Here is an 18,707-nt window from a genome sequence, read left to right as displayed (position 1 = left end):
TACTTTACAGTCTGGAGACAAAGTGAGACAATCCTCTGAGGTTTTCCTCATCTCCCGTCCATCTACTAAAATAGAAATACAAAGATTATTACTAGACATGAGCTGATTGGTTCCCCTAAACCAGGACTCCGCCCACATCAGGAGGCTTTGTCTCTGAGGATCTTACAATTCCCCCCTCAAGGTAACTAGTAAATGGCTCCTCTGATCTCCTACCGGATCATTTCTTTATTCATGGACCTTAGTCATAGAGTGAGGAAACAATGAGAACTGTCTTTTATGAGGGGATTATAGGACGAGGGTCAGGAGTATGTAATGTACAACATAGAGTATATAGTGCAGGGGTCAGGAGTATGTAATGTACAACATAGAGTATATAGAGCAGGGGTCAGGAGTATGTAATGTACAACATAGAGTATATAGAGCAGGGGTCAGGAGTATGTAATGTACAACATAGAGTATATAGTGCAGGGGTCAGGAGTATGTAATGTACAACATAGAGAATATAGTGCAGGGGTCAGGAGTATGTAATGAACATGTAGCACCCTGGTGTTTAGGAAGGGTGGCTAATAAATTGAGTTCACCAGGTGGTAGTTATCCTTGCTTATTGTTAGGAGATCTACTGATTCCTCTCTAACTTTGGATTGCTGCACCTTTTCTCTTCTGTCACTAGGTGGCACTAGATAGACAAGGGTGTAGCAAGGTCGGATTATGAATGGATGGGGTGCCTCAGACAATTTGCAGGGGTTTCTTTGGTCCCTTGGCCTGCTGGGAGAGCCTATTTGGGTGGAGTCAGGTGATCGAGGTTCTGTGCCACCTGGACGGCTGTCTGGGTGGACGTGTGTTATGTCGCCCGGGTTCTTAGGCCGGAAGCCTGAGGCCTATCCAGGAGCAAGAGAAGCAGCAGGGTTGGGACTGCAGGATTGGATTCAAACTGAGAGTAAAGGTTCAGCCCAACGGGGAACCAGTTGTGGTCGGAGGTGGAGGGGAAGCGGTCGCCACTAAAGGACCATCCACCTTGTTACCGGAGACTACAGTTAGTAAGCTGGAGCCAGTACCAGAGCAATCTTCTCTACAGCCTGGGACAGTGAAGAAGTGGGAAAGCTTCAGCAGGTGCCAAACCAGGGGCCCAGCAGAATAGCGGGGGTGACGCTTGAGGAGCATCATTAAGTGCCAAGCCAGGGGCCCAGCAGGATAGCGGAGGTGATGCTTGAGGAGCATCATTAAGTGTCAAGCCAGGGGCCCAGCAGGATAGCGGAGGTGATGCTTGAGCATCAGTAAGTGTCAAGCCAGGGGCCCAGCAGGATAGCGGGGGTGACGCTTGAGGAATATACAGCGGGTTAGCTGTAGAAGAGCTCAGGACATTCAGTGGCCACTGAATCTGGAAGTCTAGTGAGTAGGGATGAGCCTAACACCTCCCCCTTCGGTTCGCGGCAGAACAAGCAAATGGACCGAAAGTTTGTGTGAACATCTGAACACCGTTAAAGTTTTTGTGGCTCGAACGTGAAAAATCAAAAGTGCCCGCAGGCTCTATATACTCTAAACAGCAGTATACAGTCGGTCCCCGGGTTACAAACAAGACAGGGACTGGAGGTTTGTTCTTAAGTTGAATCTGTTTGTAATTTGGAACTTGTACATTTTGTAAGTGTAGCTCCAGACAAAAAAATTGAATTTTAAGCTTTTTGGAAAACATAGAGAAGGGTTATCACCCCTGTAACATTTGTTTTGTTGTCTGTGCCCCGTGTTCAGAAGATTTCACCTCACTTTCTGTCCTAATGACAATTGGATTTAGAAAATTTGGGGTTATTAGGGAAACAAGGATTGGTGATAAAGCATCAGTGGAGAGGAGACACCTTTTTCCCATATCAACTCTTACAGGAGAGAATTTCCCTTCCTAGGGGGAGATTTCCTCTCACTTCCTGTTGTCTCCCTCCATTTGTAAGTAGGAGTCATTTGTAAGTCAGATGTTTGAAAGTAGGGGACCGCCTGTATATACTATACACTCTGCAGAAAATTGTGCCTTAGGTGTTGGTGGTACCAGAACACTGTAAGTCCTCACCGTTACTCTTGGTAGGTGCAGGAACGGGCCCTGCTGTGAAATATTAGATCAAAAATTGTAATTAACAGGGGCGTGTAAACAGGGGCAGAAAAATTGGGCCTTAGGCAGTGGGGGTAGTGCTCTGAAACAAAAATATTCTTAGAAGCTATCAACATGAACATTGAGGAGGAATAGGATAGTCACTCAGCATAATAGGATAGTCACTCAGCATAGGCAGTCTTCAAGGGATCCCACATCCATAGAAAAATCAATTGGTTAAATCAGCATCAGGTGCTTGGTAGCTGGTGATCCAAGACTGATTCATTTTAATGAAGGTGAGCCGATCAACAGAGTCTGTGGACAGGCGCACTCTGTGATCTGGCTCAGCTGCGATTCCCCTGTTTTTAAACGAATTAGACAACGTTGTCTTATTTTTTAATTGTGTAAACCAATCCATCTATCTGTCACCCCTTTTTGATGAACTATTGCTGTGCGTTTTTCTATGATTAAAGTTCATTGTACCATCCATAGTGGTCTGTTTTGGTCTACTTTGAGAGAACTTTATTTTCTCACTTTTTTGCTAGATTTTTATAGGCCATCAGAACTGCATTGACATAGTATTCTATGTGAATGAGACTTGGATAGATGCACTGAACTATATGTAGATTTATATATACTACCTCTTTGTAAGGTATTTATAATCGGTTGATCCAGGCATTACTCCATATTTTTCGCTCTGTCCAACGAGGCCAAGACATTGCCTACCACATGCTGATAGAGAGCCGGAATGGTCTTCCGTGAAAAGAAATGGCGTTTGGGAAACTGCCACTGAGGTACCGCACATTCCACAAATTTACCAAGGGGGCAGAGTCTACCAGCTGAGTCCTCGGCCTTCGGCAGTCCCACCGGGGGCCTCAGTGAACCTCCCCCCACGAGAGGTTGGGGGGCTGAAGAGTGAGATTGATGTTTTGAAAACCCTGATTCAAGCTCTCCCTACCAGGGCCGATATTACTGACTTGATCATTAAAGTGGAAGAGAAACACACTAGGGACTTTGAGCAAGTTCGGGGTGAAATACAAGAGTTAGAGGCTCGTACGTCAGTGGGAGAGAGCGGGCTGAAGGCCCTGGAGGCACGCGTGGGGCTGCTAGAGAACGAGAGAGACACGCACAGGGATGTGTCGATATCTCTTCAATTACAATTGGAAGAGCTCCAGGACAGGAGTTGCCGCAACAATATACGGGTTCGGGGTGTCCCAGAACCGGCAGACCAGGAGGACCTACAAGAAATTATTAAGGGTATTTTGCAGTATTTGATGAACGATTCTACCTCAGTAAACTATGAGATGGACAGAGTGCATAGGGCCCTTGGTCCCAAATCAAAGGATAGTAGACGCCCGCGAGATGTGATCTGCAGACTACATTATTTTTCACATAGGGAGGCAATCCTTCGGAAGGCATGGGTGGCTGGCTCAATTGATTTTCAAGGAGCCCCTGTGAAGCTGTTACCTGACTTATCGAATGCTACCCTCCACAGAAGAGCGTTGCTCCGTCCAGTCTTGGACCTGGTGAAGGCCTGTGGAGGGTCGTATAGATGGAGGTTCCCCATGTCTGTGCTTATCAAAAAAGGACAAGCATCCTTCTGGCTACGCTCAAAGGGCGACCTCCCAGGACTCTATACATTCCTGGAAATGGAACCATTTGCGGTCCCCGATTGGTTACAATTGAACCCCAGAACAGTAGATGTTAAGTGATCCTGAACTTTCAGAGGAGGAGGGGGGGGGGGAATTGGGGCAGAACTGGATTAATTTTTTGTCTCCTTTTTTTTTTTTTTTTCCTGTTTTTGGGTGTCCCCCTTCCCCGCTCTCCTTGGTCTTTTTTTTTTTTTTTTGGTTTATCGCTGAGCGGGAGAGCGGGGGAGGGGGGTACGAAAATGAAATGACTGGTTTACTATGGGTCTAAGAGAGACACTATAGCTAGAGGGAAGTACATATTTGCCTTGTTTGGACGGACATTTAGACAAATGCTATATAGCCATGTTAAATATTCCTTTTTTATGTGTGGTATTGTATAGGTTTTTAGTTAAGGTTTTGGGAAGGCAAATTAATATGTTGGTAATTGGTTGGGCTTGGGGTAAGGTGGGGAAAGGTGGGAGGGGGGTACAAGGTATAGTAGTGGGGGGGGGGGGCACTATTGATATAGGTTATAGAAGATAAGTGGACTTGCTTTCTTCTTGAGGACACGGGGGGTGGGGAGGGCGGAAGGGTTAGAGAGCTGGGGGGAGGGTATAGTATTGGGTACATGAGGTTATATGACGCTAAAAAATGGTATATAACAAGGCCTAAGAACATGATGTTAAGCTAGGACGGTAGAGGAGAATTGCTTCTCTTCTATATGTATAACTCTTTTTTTTTTTTTTCTTTCTCGGCATCCTGATGTTCCCCGACCTATATTAAGTAACTTAATTAGTGACATAGGGTTGGGGTAAGTAGTAGGGGCGGGGTGGGGGGGGGGTTAAGTTTCTTGGTTTTATTTTTTATTTTTTATATACATACTTTTTTCTTATATTTTTTTCTCTCCGACACGGAGGTGGTAGGTTTGTAGAGAGGAGTGCACTCAGTGCACGTCACCCACTACAGTAGGGGGTGGGAGGGAATCACTTAATATAGCACGTAGAAGAGGGGGAGGAGGGGGACTGAGGCTTAATGCCCTTCCCTGGACTCCCTCCCACTTGGGGGGTATTACAAAAGAATAAACTTTTTCTCTTTTTTTTTTTTTGCTCTGTGTCACGGTTTAATCCAGTTTATTTGGGAACCTGGTCGTAAAGAGTAGCACAAGAAGAGCACGGGGGCACCTGGGGGGGGGTTTAAGGGGTCGGGGATGGGAGTCTACTAGAGAAAGAGGGGAGGAGGGAGGTAGGGGGTAAGACTGGGACTGTAGAGTTAGTATGAACCCAGCCTGAACTCTTCCTGAACCCACCCTGATCGACTGATAAATGCAAAGAACTTGGGCTTATTAGGAGGGGAGCATATGGATGCCTGGAATAAACTATCAAGGGGATGGATTCTCAGTGTCTACAATTAGTATTACTACTAACCATCATTAATTTTATTTTAACGCTGGGAAAAATAATGGATACGGAAGGCCTGACCAGGGGCCAAGTTTAAAGGTTAAACATAAGGCGTAAAGTAGGAGCCTAGGGGAACCTAGGGGAAGGGGGTACCCGGGGAGGGGGGCACTAGTAGGGGTATTAAGGGGGGGGGCAAATTATCAATTTTTTTTTTTTCTCACTCAGTCTCAGTCTTTTTTTTTTGGCTGATATTACAAGGCAAAGTCGGTGTCTGTTAGTATTAGTTGTGCCAGCTCTGCCTGGAGTTTCTATTGGTTCGGGGGGGGGCTTGCCCCCCTTCTCCCCTTTTCCCCCTCCCCCTTTTTTTTTTTCTCTTTTTCCCCTCCTTGTTTGGGAGGAGGATATAATTACTGAGGATCAAGGGGGAGGGGAGGGGATAGGAGGGGAGGGGAGGGGAGAGGAGGGTAGGGAAAGATGTTTTTTTTTTTTTAACCAGTTACACTCTGTAAAGGAGGTTGTAATTGGAGAGATTACGTGGACAGACCATGCACCAATTGTCCTAAAATATGCGCTGGGGGACTCATGGGCAGGGGGGATGGGATCTTGGAGACTGAACGAAAGCCTATTACAGGAGGAGGTTGTACTAGAGGACGTGCGGAAGGAACTGAGGTGGTATTTCGAGGCCAATATGACCCCAAATTGTAACCTGGGTGTCGTGTGGGAAGCCCACAAGGCGGTAATTAGGGGGGTTCTAATGAAACACGGGGCAAGGATAAAAAGAGAGAGGGAGTTGAGGGTAACAACCCTCATGACAGAAATTGCAAATTTGGAAACAAAACATAAACATAATCCCAACCCCGTGCTGGAACACGACTTAAGGGCGGCACGTAGACAAATTACAGAATTACTCCTACAGAGGGCTAAATGGGCAATTCAAAATGGCAGAAGGCAGAATTACGAAATGGGTAATAAAAGTGGAAAACAATTGGCTAGTGCACTAAAGGAACAACAGATCAAAACCTATATCCCGATGATTCAGGGTAAAGAGGGGGAGAAAATTGTGCTGCCTAGAGAGATTGCAGGGAGGTTTGGGGATTTCTACAGCGCCCTATATAACCTGCAAATAAACCCTCAGGATCAGGTGGAAATGGGTAACTACATAGAAACCTCGGGTATCCCGAGTTTAACATTAGAAATGAGCCAGGAAATGGAAAAACCAATTACAATGGAGGAATTGCAACAAGTAGTGAAAAAGGGGAAGGGAGGGAAGGCACCAGGGCCGGATGGATATACCATTCAATACTACAGAACTTTCATGCCTGAATTGGGCTCATTTATGGTGAAACTGTTTAACGGCCTAGGGGATTCAGGTTCCCTCCATAGCGAGTCATTAAAGGCGGTGATAGCGGTGATTCCTAAAGAAGGAAAGGACCCCTCCCAATGTGGGAGTTATAGACCAATTTCGCTGCTGAATGAAGACCTGAAGCTCTTTGCCAAGATTTTGGCAGGGCGGATACAGCAGAACATACCAGGACTTATCCATAAAGACCAGGTGGGGTTTGTCCTGATGCGGGAAGCCCGAGACAATACAGTTAAGACTATGAATTTGATCCATCTGGTGGGCACCACCCGAACCCCATGCGTCTTTCTGGGAACAGATGCAGAGAAAGCATTTGACCGGATTAATTGGCAATTTATGTTTGCAGTGTTAGGGCACATGGGGTTCGGGAGAAAGATGCTGCAGTGGATCATAAGTAACTATACACAACCAATGGCACAGGTTAGAGTGAATGGAATATTGTCACCATCTTTTAAATTATCAAACGGGACAAGGCAGGGTTGCCCCCTGTCACCGCTTTTGTTTGCTATGACAGTGGAACCACTTCTGAGCAGGATTCGCCTGAATCCGGGTATTAAGGGGGTGTCTTTGAGAGGTACAGAATACAAAATTTCAGCTTACGCTGATGATATGATGTTTAGTTTGACCAGCCCGATGGAATCCCTTCCCAATTTGGAACAAGAACTAGGTTTGTACGGTAAGCTGTCAAACTTCAAGATTAACTATGATAAGTCGGAGGCGATGGGAGTGGCGATCCCAGTGAGAGAATTAAGGATATTGAAATCAAAATTCAGATTTAAATGGTCTGACACTGCCCTTACATACCTGGGAACTTCCATCCCGGCGGACCTAACACAAGTTTATAAACTTAATTTCTTGCCTTTGTTATCCAAAACACGGGTCCTCCTGGATGGATGGCACAGGGGGTTTCATTTGTGGCTTGGGAGAACTAGCATCATTAAAATGAGTATACTACCTAAATTTCTGTACCTCTTCCAGACCCTCCCGATAGCAATTCCCGGATCCTTTTTCAGGCAAGTACAGTCTCTTATTAATAGGTTCATATGGGCAAACAAACGCCCAAGAATCAAGGCTCGTATAATATCATTGGCTAAACGGGACGGAGGAATTGCGGCCCCAGATGTTTTTAGATATTACCAAGCAACATTACTGTGTCGACTCATTGACTGGAGCCGACACGCTGGAGAAAAGCTTTGGCCAGGGCTTGAGCAAGACCAATGCGGCAGTATCCTACAGCGGGCAGCATGCTGTTACCGGGCTCTTCCAATAGATATGAAAAGACATCCGTTGATAGGCCCCACCTTGCGGGTGGCACACAAGCTATTTTTGAGGGGGGTATTATCAACGGAAGACTCACCCCTTTTCCCAATTTTGGGAAATCCGCAGTTTGAACCAGGGTCGTTGAACGGTCCCTTTAGCAAACTAATGGAACAGGGGCGGTTCCAAGCATCGCATTTTTTGAAGGAGGGTACTTGGATCTCTAGGCAGGAAATGGAAAGGAAGGACTCGCCTTGCCAATTAGACTTCTGGAGATCCTTACAACTGCACCATTTCTTAGACACTTTAAAACCACCAGCTAGATACTGTCGAAGACTGACAAGGTTTGAGAGGTATTGCAGTGGACAGGGGACTTTACGGCACTCCCTGTCAAGAATTAGTGAGTTACTTAATACTCCAACAGCTGATTCTCAGATGCCCTTCTTTAACAAGTGGGAACGGGAACTAGGAAGACCCTTTACAGAAGATCAAAAAACCAAGATAATAGGGAATATTTTTGAAACATCCATGTGTATAAAGACAGAAGAGATGAACTAAAAAATTTTGTCCCAGTGGTATCGGACCCCCGAGATCTTGAGTAAATGCTTTCCAGATACGACAGACAGATGCTGGAGATGTGGGAAGGAAGGAGGAACTCTAATGCATATTTTCTGGGCCTGTCCCAAAATCCAAAGTTACTGGAGAAGGGTCCGGGAAATAACGCAAAGATTTAGTAGGGAACAATTACCAGTTGAATGGTCTTTTTTTATACTCCAGGATGTGGAGATATCAGTGAGGCGTTACAGGAAATCAGTGGTGTGTCATCTCCTGAATGCGGCCCGGGCTTGTATTCCAGGGCTGTGGAAACAGACAAGGGCCCCATCCATCAAGATGTGGCTTAACAGAGTGGAAAACCTGAACAGAATGGAGGACTTGGTGTGGACCTCAAGGCAGAAGCGGAGGGTTTACTTTGAAACGTGGGCGGAATGGAATAGATTCAGATATTCGGAGGAGGGGAAAGCCTTGATGGATGTGGACTGAGGGCGGGGCGACTGCTGGGAGGTCCGTGGGGGTGGAGACAGGCAGGGGTTTTGTTTGCGTTTTTTTTTAAATATTTTTTTTTTTTTTTTTTTATGTTTTGTTTTGTTTTGTTTGGTTGGGTATGGGGGTTGGGTTAGGGATTTGGGGGGGTCAAGTAAAGTAAACAAGGAGACACAGGGGAAATGTCCCAACCGTGGCAGGATTTTGGCTTCCCGCTATGAAGGGGACAAAACCGTAATGGGGTAACAAAGGTGTTATTAGGGCGAGAGCCCCGAACTCAGAGGATTGAGGGAGGGGAAGGAAATAGGGATAAGATAAAAAATATTCAAATATACTTTGTTTTCCCTTCCTCTGGCTATAAATGAAGAATGATATGATGGGGAAATGTCTTTGAAGTGTTCTTTTTTTTTTTTTTTTTCTCTCTGGGGAAATTAAATTCATATCCCTGTTATACGTGATTTGAGGGGGCTAATTCAGAGGAATATTCCTCGGGTTTGGTTTCTTTTCCCTTTTTTTTTTTCTTTGGATTGTATCTGTGAATCTCTGTTTTCCTTGTTGTCTAAAATCAAATAAAAGATGATTAAGAAAAGGCAGCAGTTGCAGTGCTAGCAATTTGGCCAAGCTTGCATTCAGACGCTGAGCATGTGGATGGCTGGGACCAAATTTCTTTCTACGATTAAGCAACAGGGGTAGGGAAATTTGCCTGCTACATATTTGATTTAGTTACTAGCAGAATCGGTGAGCACACAGAAATCATGTTTGTACGGACAAAAGACTTAGTTAGACTTACCGGTGGCGGTATTTCTAAGAGCCTTTCAGGACAACCTTGGAGAGAGCGCAGCTCCGCCTCTTCATTAGGAAAAACATGCTGATCCTTTAAAACCCTCCTCTTCCACCATGGCTTCAGTTATTGTGGTCCGACTCTCTGGAAGATAAAGCACAGAACACCACAACACCATGATAGATTTATAACTATTACTTTAACATACATTTAGGGAGGGAAATAGCGGTTGTCCTGAAAGGCTCTTAGAAATATCGTCACCGGTAAGTCTAACCAAGTCTTTCTCAACTTGCCTTTCAGGACAACCTTGGAGAGGATAAACAAGTAACTTACCCTTGGGTGGGACTACTGCCTGCAGTACCTTTCTGCCAAAGGCTTGATCTGCGGCAGACAATAGGTCCAACCTATAGTGTCTTAGGAACGTTGAGTAGTTGGACCAGGTGGCAGCCTTGCAAATCTGCTCGGGTGTAGCACCGGCCCTTTCGGCCCAGGAGGCTTCAGTTGATCTTGTTGAGTGTGCAACAATACCTGAGGGAGGCACAACTGCTTTGGCTTTATAGGCTTCTGTAATTGCGAGTTTAAGCCATCTTCCTAGTGTACTTTTGGACGCTTTTTCCCCCTTACGGTGACATGAAAATGTTATGAAAAGAGCATTTGATTTTCTGAATTCTCTGGTGACTGAAATAAACTGCAACAGACACCTTTTCACATCTAAAGTATGAAATGCTTCTTCTCCAGCGTTAGAAGGGTTTGAAGAAAAAGTGGGTAAAACTATTTCCTGCGACCGATGGAATTTTGATGACACTTTTGGAAGAAAGGCGGGATCCGTCTGAAGGATCGCTCGGTCTGAAAATATTCTTAGAAAAGGTTCAGTAATGGCCAGAGCTTGGAGCTCACTAACTCGTCTTGCTGAGATTATTTTGAGAAATAAATTTTGAGAAATACATTTTTCAGAGAAGTATCTTCTAAAGGTTCAAACGGTGCTCCCGTTAATCCTTGTAAAACAACTGATAAGTCCCAACTGGGAAAACTTTTGAGGGTCACTGGTCTGTTTCGAGCTAGTGCCCTAAAAAACCTAGAAATCAAGGGTTCCCTGGACAGAGTTTTTTCAAAATAAACAGAAAGAGCCGCTACCTGCGTTTTTAAGGTACTGGCTGCAAGTCCCTTTTCCATTCCCTCATGGAGAAATTCTAGAACTGAAACCACACTCTTGGTTTGAAAAACTTTGGAAGAACACCAAGAATTATATTTCTTCCATACTTTTAGGTAAATAGATCTTGTTACCTCCTTCCTACTAGACAGTAGAGTTCTTACTACTTTGTCGGACAAACCTTTATTTTTTAGAATGTCTTCTTCAGAAACCAAGCGTCTAGGTGTAACCTGTCTGTTTCTGGATGACACACAGAGCCCTGTGTTAGAAGGTCCTTCCTGGACGGTAACTTCCACGGAGGTTTTACGGACAGATTCAATACGGTTGAGAACCAAGGCCCTTTTGGCCAAAAGGGAGTAATCAGAATTAGTTTTTTTTTTTCTTCCCTGAATTTCCATAGGACCAGCGGGATTAGGGGAAAGGGGGAAAAAGCGTAGCACAGCTGGTAATCCCAAGGATGGTCTAGAGCATCTATGCCTATTGCTTGGTCCTCTCTATGGAGAGAAAAGAACCCCTGGATCTTTGAATTTTGTTGGCTGGCAAAAAGGTCCACTTGAGGATGCCCCCATTCCTTGGATATCATGTTGAATATCTCCTGATTCAGACTCCATTCTGCTTCTACTACTCTCCTTCTGCTCAGAAGGTCTGCCAACAGATTTCGGGACCCCTTTAGGTAAATCGCTGACAAAGAGGTCACGTTCTGCTCTGCCCAGGACAATAACTGGTTGGCTAGTTCCATCAAACCTTGGCTCCTGGTCCCGCCTTGTTTGGTCACATAGACTACTGCTGTTGTGTTATCTGACAAGATTTGTAAGTGACGACCCTTCAGCTTCTGTTGGAAAGCCAGGAGACCCATAAAAATGGCTCTTAGTTCTCGCCAATTTGAAGACCTCCTTGCCTCCACTTTGGACCAAGACCCTTGTGCGGTTTGCCCGTCCAGGTGAGCTCCCCATCCCCACAAACTTGCGTCTGTTGTCAGGCTCTTGTCCGAAGGAAGAACCCACGAGAGACCCTTCGTCAGATTGGAAGGATCTCTCCACCACCAGAGGGCCCGTTTTACTCTTGATGTTGGTTTGAAATGTTTTTCCAGAGATTCCTGGTGAGACCACACTTGTAGAATGTTCCTCTGTAGGGGTCTGGAATGTAATCTCGCCCATTGGATGGCAGGAATCGAAGCCGTGAGCTGGCCTAGAACTGCCATGGCTGTCCGTATTGACACTGACAGATTCGTCTGAATCTGACTCACTGCGGTAACGATTTTCTCTATCTTTTCCTGAGGGAGAAACACCTTCTGGAGGACTGAATTGATAGTGTAACCGAGAAACCTTGTCTCCTTTGCAGGGTCTAGGTTTGACTTTTCTAGATTCAATAGCCACCCTAGGCTCTCGAGATGAGACTGGGACACCTGGAGAAATGCCACCAGCTGATCTTTTGAATCTGCAAAAAACGGGAGGTCATCCAAATATGGAACAACCGAGACCCCCCCTCAGCTTCAGAGGTTCCAAGGCTTCCGCCATCACCTTTGTGAAAATCCTGGGGGGATGATGAAAGGCCGAACGGCAGAGCCCTGAATTGTAGATGCCAAACTGAAGTCCATAGGTTAATTGCCAGGCGAAGAAACCTTTGGGAGGCCTGAGCTATTGGTACGTGTAGGTAAGCGTCTCTTAGATCCAGAGAAGCCATGAAGCAGTTCGGTGTTAACAGCTTCGTTATGGAGTGGATAGTGTCCATGCGGAAGTGCTTGTACCTTATGGACTTGTTCAGGATTTTCAGGTTCAGAATTAGGCGAAATTTGCCTGAGGGCTTCTTTACTAGAAACATGTGGGAGTAAAACCCTTTTACCTCCTGTTGTTTTGGGACCTAGATAATAACTTCCTGTTGTATCAGATCCTTTAACAGGCTCATCATAGCGGAAGCTTTTTCCTGATACCTTGGCAGGGCTGTAACATAAAACCTGCATGGAGGGCATTCTGAGAACTCCAGTTTGTACCCTTGTGCAATAATGTTTTTTACAAAGGGACTTTTGGCCAATTGGTTCCATTGAAAAAAAAAAAAAGCAGACAATCTCCCCCCCACTGGAGTCAGATTGTCATTTGTCTTTTGGGGTTTGATTTGAGGGGGATTTGAAAATAATTCCTCCTCTTCCCCTACCCCTTTTGTGGAACCCAGCTGAAAAGCACGAAAATTCTTCTTAACATGTTGTTTCTTTTTGGCCGGGAAGGCCTTCTTTTTGTCGGCTGTTCTGTCCAAAACTTTATCGATCTTGCCCAAAAAGCAAATCCCCTGAAAAGGGTAAACCGCAGAGTTTGATTTTAGAGGCCGTGTCTCCTGACCAGGTTTTAAGCCAGACTGCGCGCCTGGCTGAATTTACTAAGGCAGAAGATCTAGCTGCCATCTTGATTGATTCAGCAGATGCGTCAGCCATGTACCTGATTGGTTTTAAAATCAGGGGAAAAGATTCCAATATATCTTTTCTTGGTGTGCCTGCTTCTACATGGCTCATCAGTTTTTCCACCCAGCACTCTAAGTTTCTTGCCACCACTGTGGAAGCCATAGCGGGTTTAAGACTGAGTGACGTAGAATCCCAAGCCTTTTTCAGCAGGGAGTCCGCCCTTTTATCCATGGCGTCCTTCAATACCCCCATGTCCTCAAACGCAAGATCCGTGCGTCGTGACACCTGAGAGAAAGCCGCATCTACTCGTGGCTTCTTATTCCAGACTTCCGAATCCTTATCTTTAAAGGGGAATCTCTTTTTTAGGCTTTTAGAAAAGAAAGGACCCCTTTCCGTATCTTTCCACTCTTTTTTAATTTGATCCAATACTACTTTGTGGACTGGGAACACTTTATGTTTGGAGTCATCCAGCCCCTGGTACATTTTGTCGTGAAGAGACAATTGTACCTTTTTTTCCTGAATTTCAAGTGTAGTATAAATTGCATTCAGCAGATCGTCCACTTCGTCTAAAGAGACTTTGTATCTGGAGCTTCTGCTATCCTCTTCCTCCTCATCTGAATCTCTGACTGAGCGAAGAGTACTAGTCCCATCATCCCCTGAATCTCCAAACTCTGACTTAGAGGTGGAGGCTTTTGGGCTGGGTGGTGATTGCTGGGGTTCACTGAACTCACTGGTTTTTACTGAACTCAGAGAACTTGTGAGTTCTCGCACCGAGGAAAACAAATCCTTCTATTGCTGGGATGTCTCTTCCTCCACCAGCTCCCTGATACAGGTTCTGCACATTGCCTTCTGCCATGTATCCCTAAGAGAGTTCTTGCAGGAAGCACACTTCCTTTGAGTTGCTGTTTTTTTAGTTTTCAGTTTTTCCTGAAGAAACATAAAGAGGAGAGATGTCCCACTTAATGATTTTTTTTTTTTTTAAAGAAAGAAACCACCACCAAACCAAAGGAAATCAGAATAAACAAATCACCACCACAAGTGCAAGCTGACAGGGACTGAGAAAAGTTTAACTCTGACCCTGCAGCACAGGCTCCTTTAAGGAGGACAATCAAACAAAAACATTAAGTCCATGTGGTAAAGAATAAAGGCACCATTGTATCCCTCTTACCTGGACCTGAGCAGTGTCTGGGGCGCCTGTCTCCGCCATCGCTGTCGATCCCTCCATCGTAATAGGGAAAACAGCTGGGACCATCTGATTTTTAAATTTCCCAGGTCCGGCGTCATCAGAGATGGCCGGAACCGGAAGACACCGCTCTATAGGCCTGTCCTCTAGCCTCTGCGTTCCAGGCGGCGCTTGGTCCCACATGAAGCCGCACAACTGTGCGTGACGTCACCCGCCTGCCAGGACCCGGAACTACCATGCGGAGACTGCTACCGCAGTGACACGCCGCCCGGCCACCTGAGCCTAATCCTGCGGACCCCGGGCTCTACAGCGCTGACTTCCTGCAGAGCCTTGGCTGCCACTGAGCATGGAAAGGCTGAGGACTCCGGGAACATTCCATTCGCCACAGGGGGGGCAGAGATGGCCGCTGCACACCAGGCAGAAAACTCAGAGAAAGGTAAGCCCACTCTTCTCCCCTTAGAGAGAGCGCAGCTCCTCTGGCCCACAACATGTACTTCCACCATGGCGGAGGAAACACAATAACTGAGGCCATGGTGGAAGAGGAAAGTTTTAAAGGATCAGCATGTGTTTCCTAATGAAGAGGCGGAGCTGCGCTCTCTCCAAGGTGTGTATTAATGGCGTATTTTTATGTCACACACAGACCACTTAATCCAAAAGAAAAGTTGCAAGGCCCTGACGAAGCACCTTTGTGCGAAACTTGTTGGCTACCTGCATACTGTCACTTATCTCGCTTTTGTAACTACTGTGGTCCAATTTATTTCTATAATTGTTTTTATGAATTATTATTATTAAAAAACTTTTGATAATTTTGTAAAACCTTCTGTGTTTGGTGTACTTGCCTTTTTACAACATTTGACACTTCTCACTTTAAAATCCCTGAATTTGGAAGAGTGTTCATCTCTCCCAAATTGTCTCTTTTTCCTTTTATTGCCCCATAATATTCGTTTTTCGATGAACGGGCGAACAGCCAATGTTCGAGTGGAACTCATGTTCAACCCGAACAGAAATCTCATCCCTACTATTGAGAGACCGGGAGCTCAGGGAGAGAAGATCTGCAGTGAGAGACTGTGTGAGAAGAAGAGAACTATTCTGTGTTACCAAGAGTTATGTAGAACTAGCGTTAGTGACTGTAACAAGATTTGTTACCATAGGAGACAGCGGTCCTACCTATACAGAAGTGGTGTCCGGCTGGAGGCCTTCCACTGTATAGCAGTCTACCTATAGAAGTCTCGCAGTCTGCCACTCAAATGTGTCCTGGCCCTAAACCGGCTCTCCAACCGTTCTTGTTCAGAGATAATAAAGAGTATGTAATGTACAACATAGAGTATATAGTGCAGGGGTCAGGAGTATTGTAATGTACAACATAGAGTATATAGTTCAGGGGTCAGGAGTATATAATGTACAACATAGAGTATATAGTGCAGGGGTCAGGAGTATGTAATGTACAACATAGAGTATATAGTGATGGGTCAGGAGTATGTAATGTACAACATAGAGTATTTAGTGCAGGGGTCAGGACTCATGATATTGATATTCAGTAATCAGTGTTGGGTGAAATGATTACTGGAGACAAGTTGCAGAGATCCCACCCCGCTGCCTCCCATCTCCAGTGACTTGGGTCTGAGACTATACAGACATATCCCTCCACCCGGCACAGCCAGCAAATAACAGAGCAAGTAACCCGGGAGAATTGTTCTGTCAGAGATCTCACTAGACCCGGGCATGGGGCAGAAGACCCAAGGTACATACCCCAGGTGTCTAGGTCAAGCAAACCCTATGGTGAAAATCAACATTTTGCTGCCAGCTGAACCCCAGAATCTCCATAAATCCAGTCTAGAGACATAAATTGTGTCTGCAGCACAGAGAAGGAAGATTATCCGAGAGAAATACAGGAATACAGGACGGGGAACACAGCTCAGGAAAGTGACCAGGGGATTACAGGCTGATATCACCCAGTCCCCGCCCTACTCTGGACCAATCAGTGAGCAGTATGGGTGGAGGAATGGATTTAGTGTTAATGACCCACCTGTGCTGATCTCTGTAGGAGTGTCCTCCTCTATAAATGTCCCCGTTATTCCATCCTCCTCCATAGACTGCTGATCATCCCTCACATACGTCTCTTCTTCTTCTGATTTCACCTCACATTCTATATCGATTGGATCTCCACTCTAAACCAAGAGAATGAGAGAGAAAATCATCTGTAAGATATAAACTTACATACAAAACTCACACATCATCTCCACCAGTCCATGTTCTAGATGCTCCGTCCCACCGACCTTGTAACAGTGGGGGATGGTGTGACCTTCCTGTGTGGAATCCCGGGAATACAGAGGATGGGGACATCTCTCTGGTGGGTTCCTGGTATTAGGTGGCTCCATCATATCCTTGTGTCCTTCTGAAAACTCCTCCATCACTCCATACTCCTCATCCTCCTCTTTATACTCTTCTTTAATATCAATATTATCACCCCCGAGGTTTCCATTCTGAATATATAATAAAACATTCATTATAATAAACATGTCTGTGTATAAATCATAACCACCAATAATTGTTCCTCATCTACCTGATGATGGTGGGGGATGGTGTGTTCTTCCTCCATCACCCCATCCTCACCATCCTCCTCCTTCATCTCTTCTTTAACCTCAACTTTAGGATCTCTCAGGTTTCCACTCTGAATATAGAATAAAAATGACATCAATGGTAACAATGCAGATAATGTACAGATCCTAATGATACTATCAGTGACTGTTCCTCATCTACCTGATGATGGTGGGGGATGGTGTGACCTTCCTGTGTGGAATCCCGGGAATACAGAGGACGGGGACATCTCTCTGGTGGGTTCCCATTACTGGATCCATCTGTAGGAAACACACACACTGACTGAATACATTGTTTCTATGTGTTTATCAGATGATGGGGGATCTAGGTGGAGCCTCCGTACTGCTCTCTCCTTTACAATAAAGTCTCCTCTTACCCGGTGATGTGAGGGGCGGCTGATTGTCCATCATGACGTCCTTGTAGAGATCCTTGTGTCCTTCTAAATACTCCTACATAGGGTAATAGACAGTGACATCACCTGATACTTACAAAGATAAAGTCATCATCCAGACACATCCCTTGTGTTGAACCTTCACAGACATCAGGAATAGTTATTTCCTCCTCCATAAAGATTATAAAATCAAAAACACGTATCATAAGTCCACCTCTAACTAAAACCCCCAACCCGTATTATCGTATAATCTGTTAGTATAAACTGAAATGAAGAGAATGTTCCGGCCTTGTAAGTGGGGGAATGTTCTGACCCTGAAGGGGTTAATCTAGGTCTCCACACTATATATGTGTGTATTATCATCTGCTGGAGATAAAAGACGTCACAGTGACTATGGAGGAAGAGGACGGACATGACGGGGTTACTGGGTGTAAATAGAAGATAAGATCTTATTACCTCCTCTGCTGCTTCTTCCAACAACGTCTCCTCTCTAATTCCTCCCGACTCACCTCTCACCCGGAACTTCCTGTCTGTCCCTGACATCACTTCCTGTCTTCCATAGAGACTTCTTCTCTCTATGGTAGAAGTGAGATCACCATCTTGTGGAGATCAGAGGAACTGCAGCCCAGAGAAACGTCTCATAGGTGTCCTTTTATGAAAGTTGCGGTAAAATACCGCTATTCAGTTCTCAGGGGAGATCGCTCTCCTCTGAGTGCCTGTTTATGAAGCTTTGTAGATCGATTCTCATGTTGAGATGAGGAGCGATCTACAAACGTCTGGAAACTCCTGAGAACTGCTTCTCTCACTGTAATCTGGCGTGATGTAGCGGGATTACAGTGTGAGGAAGTGAAAAATACAGAAAAAGTTGAACACGAATCAGCACACATTATACACCACATATTAATAACATAATAAAGTTACATTCCCACCAAACAATATACATTAACCGAATTATTAAAAAAACATTGTTTTTATCAATATTTAAAGCTCATACATGTGAATGGTGTATAGGAAATGAATGGAATCCCACATATGTAATGCAGCTACACACCATTCATATCAATGAAAAATACATTTATAATCATTACATTTTAATAAAGTATACAAATATAAACCCCGTATAACTGTAATAGAACCGTCCATGGGTAAAACCATATTCTAGGGTTTACAATTTTTTTTTACTAATAAATAAAAAATTATATAAAAATTACGTTAATAGCATTTTAACATTTTAATGCAGGTAGACTAATATATATATATATTAGACATGTGCATTCGTTTTCGTTAGAATGCATTTTCGTCCGAAAATCAGGTTTTTTCGTTATCGTTTTAACAAACAATAACGAAAGTGCAAGAAACGAAAACCGAAAGATCCGACATAAAAAATGCTTTATTTTCGTTGCGGTAAAAATTCGATATAGAGAGATTTGACATTATAGGGAAAAGATTCGA

Source organism: Rana temporaria (assembly GCF_905171775.1).
Source record: "Rana temporaria chromosome 1 unlocalized genomic scaffold, aRanTem1.1 chr1z, whole genome shotgun sequence".
Lineage (NCBI taxonomy): Eukaryota > Metazoa > Chordata > Amphibia > Anura > Ranidae > Rana > Rana temporaria.
This window is presented reverse-complemented; position numbering follows the sequence as displayed.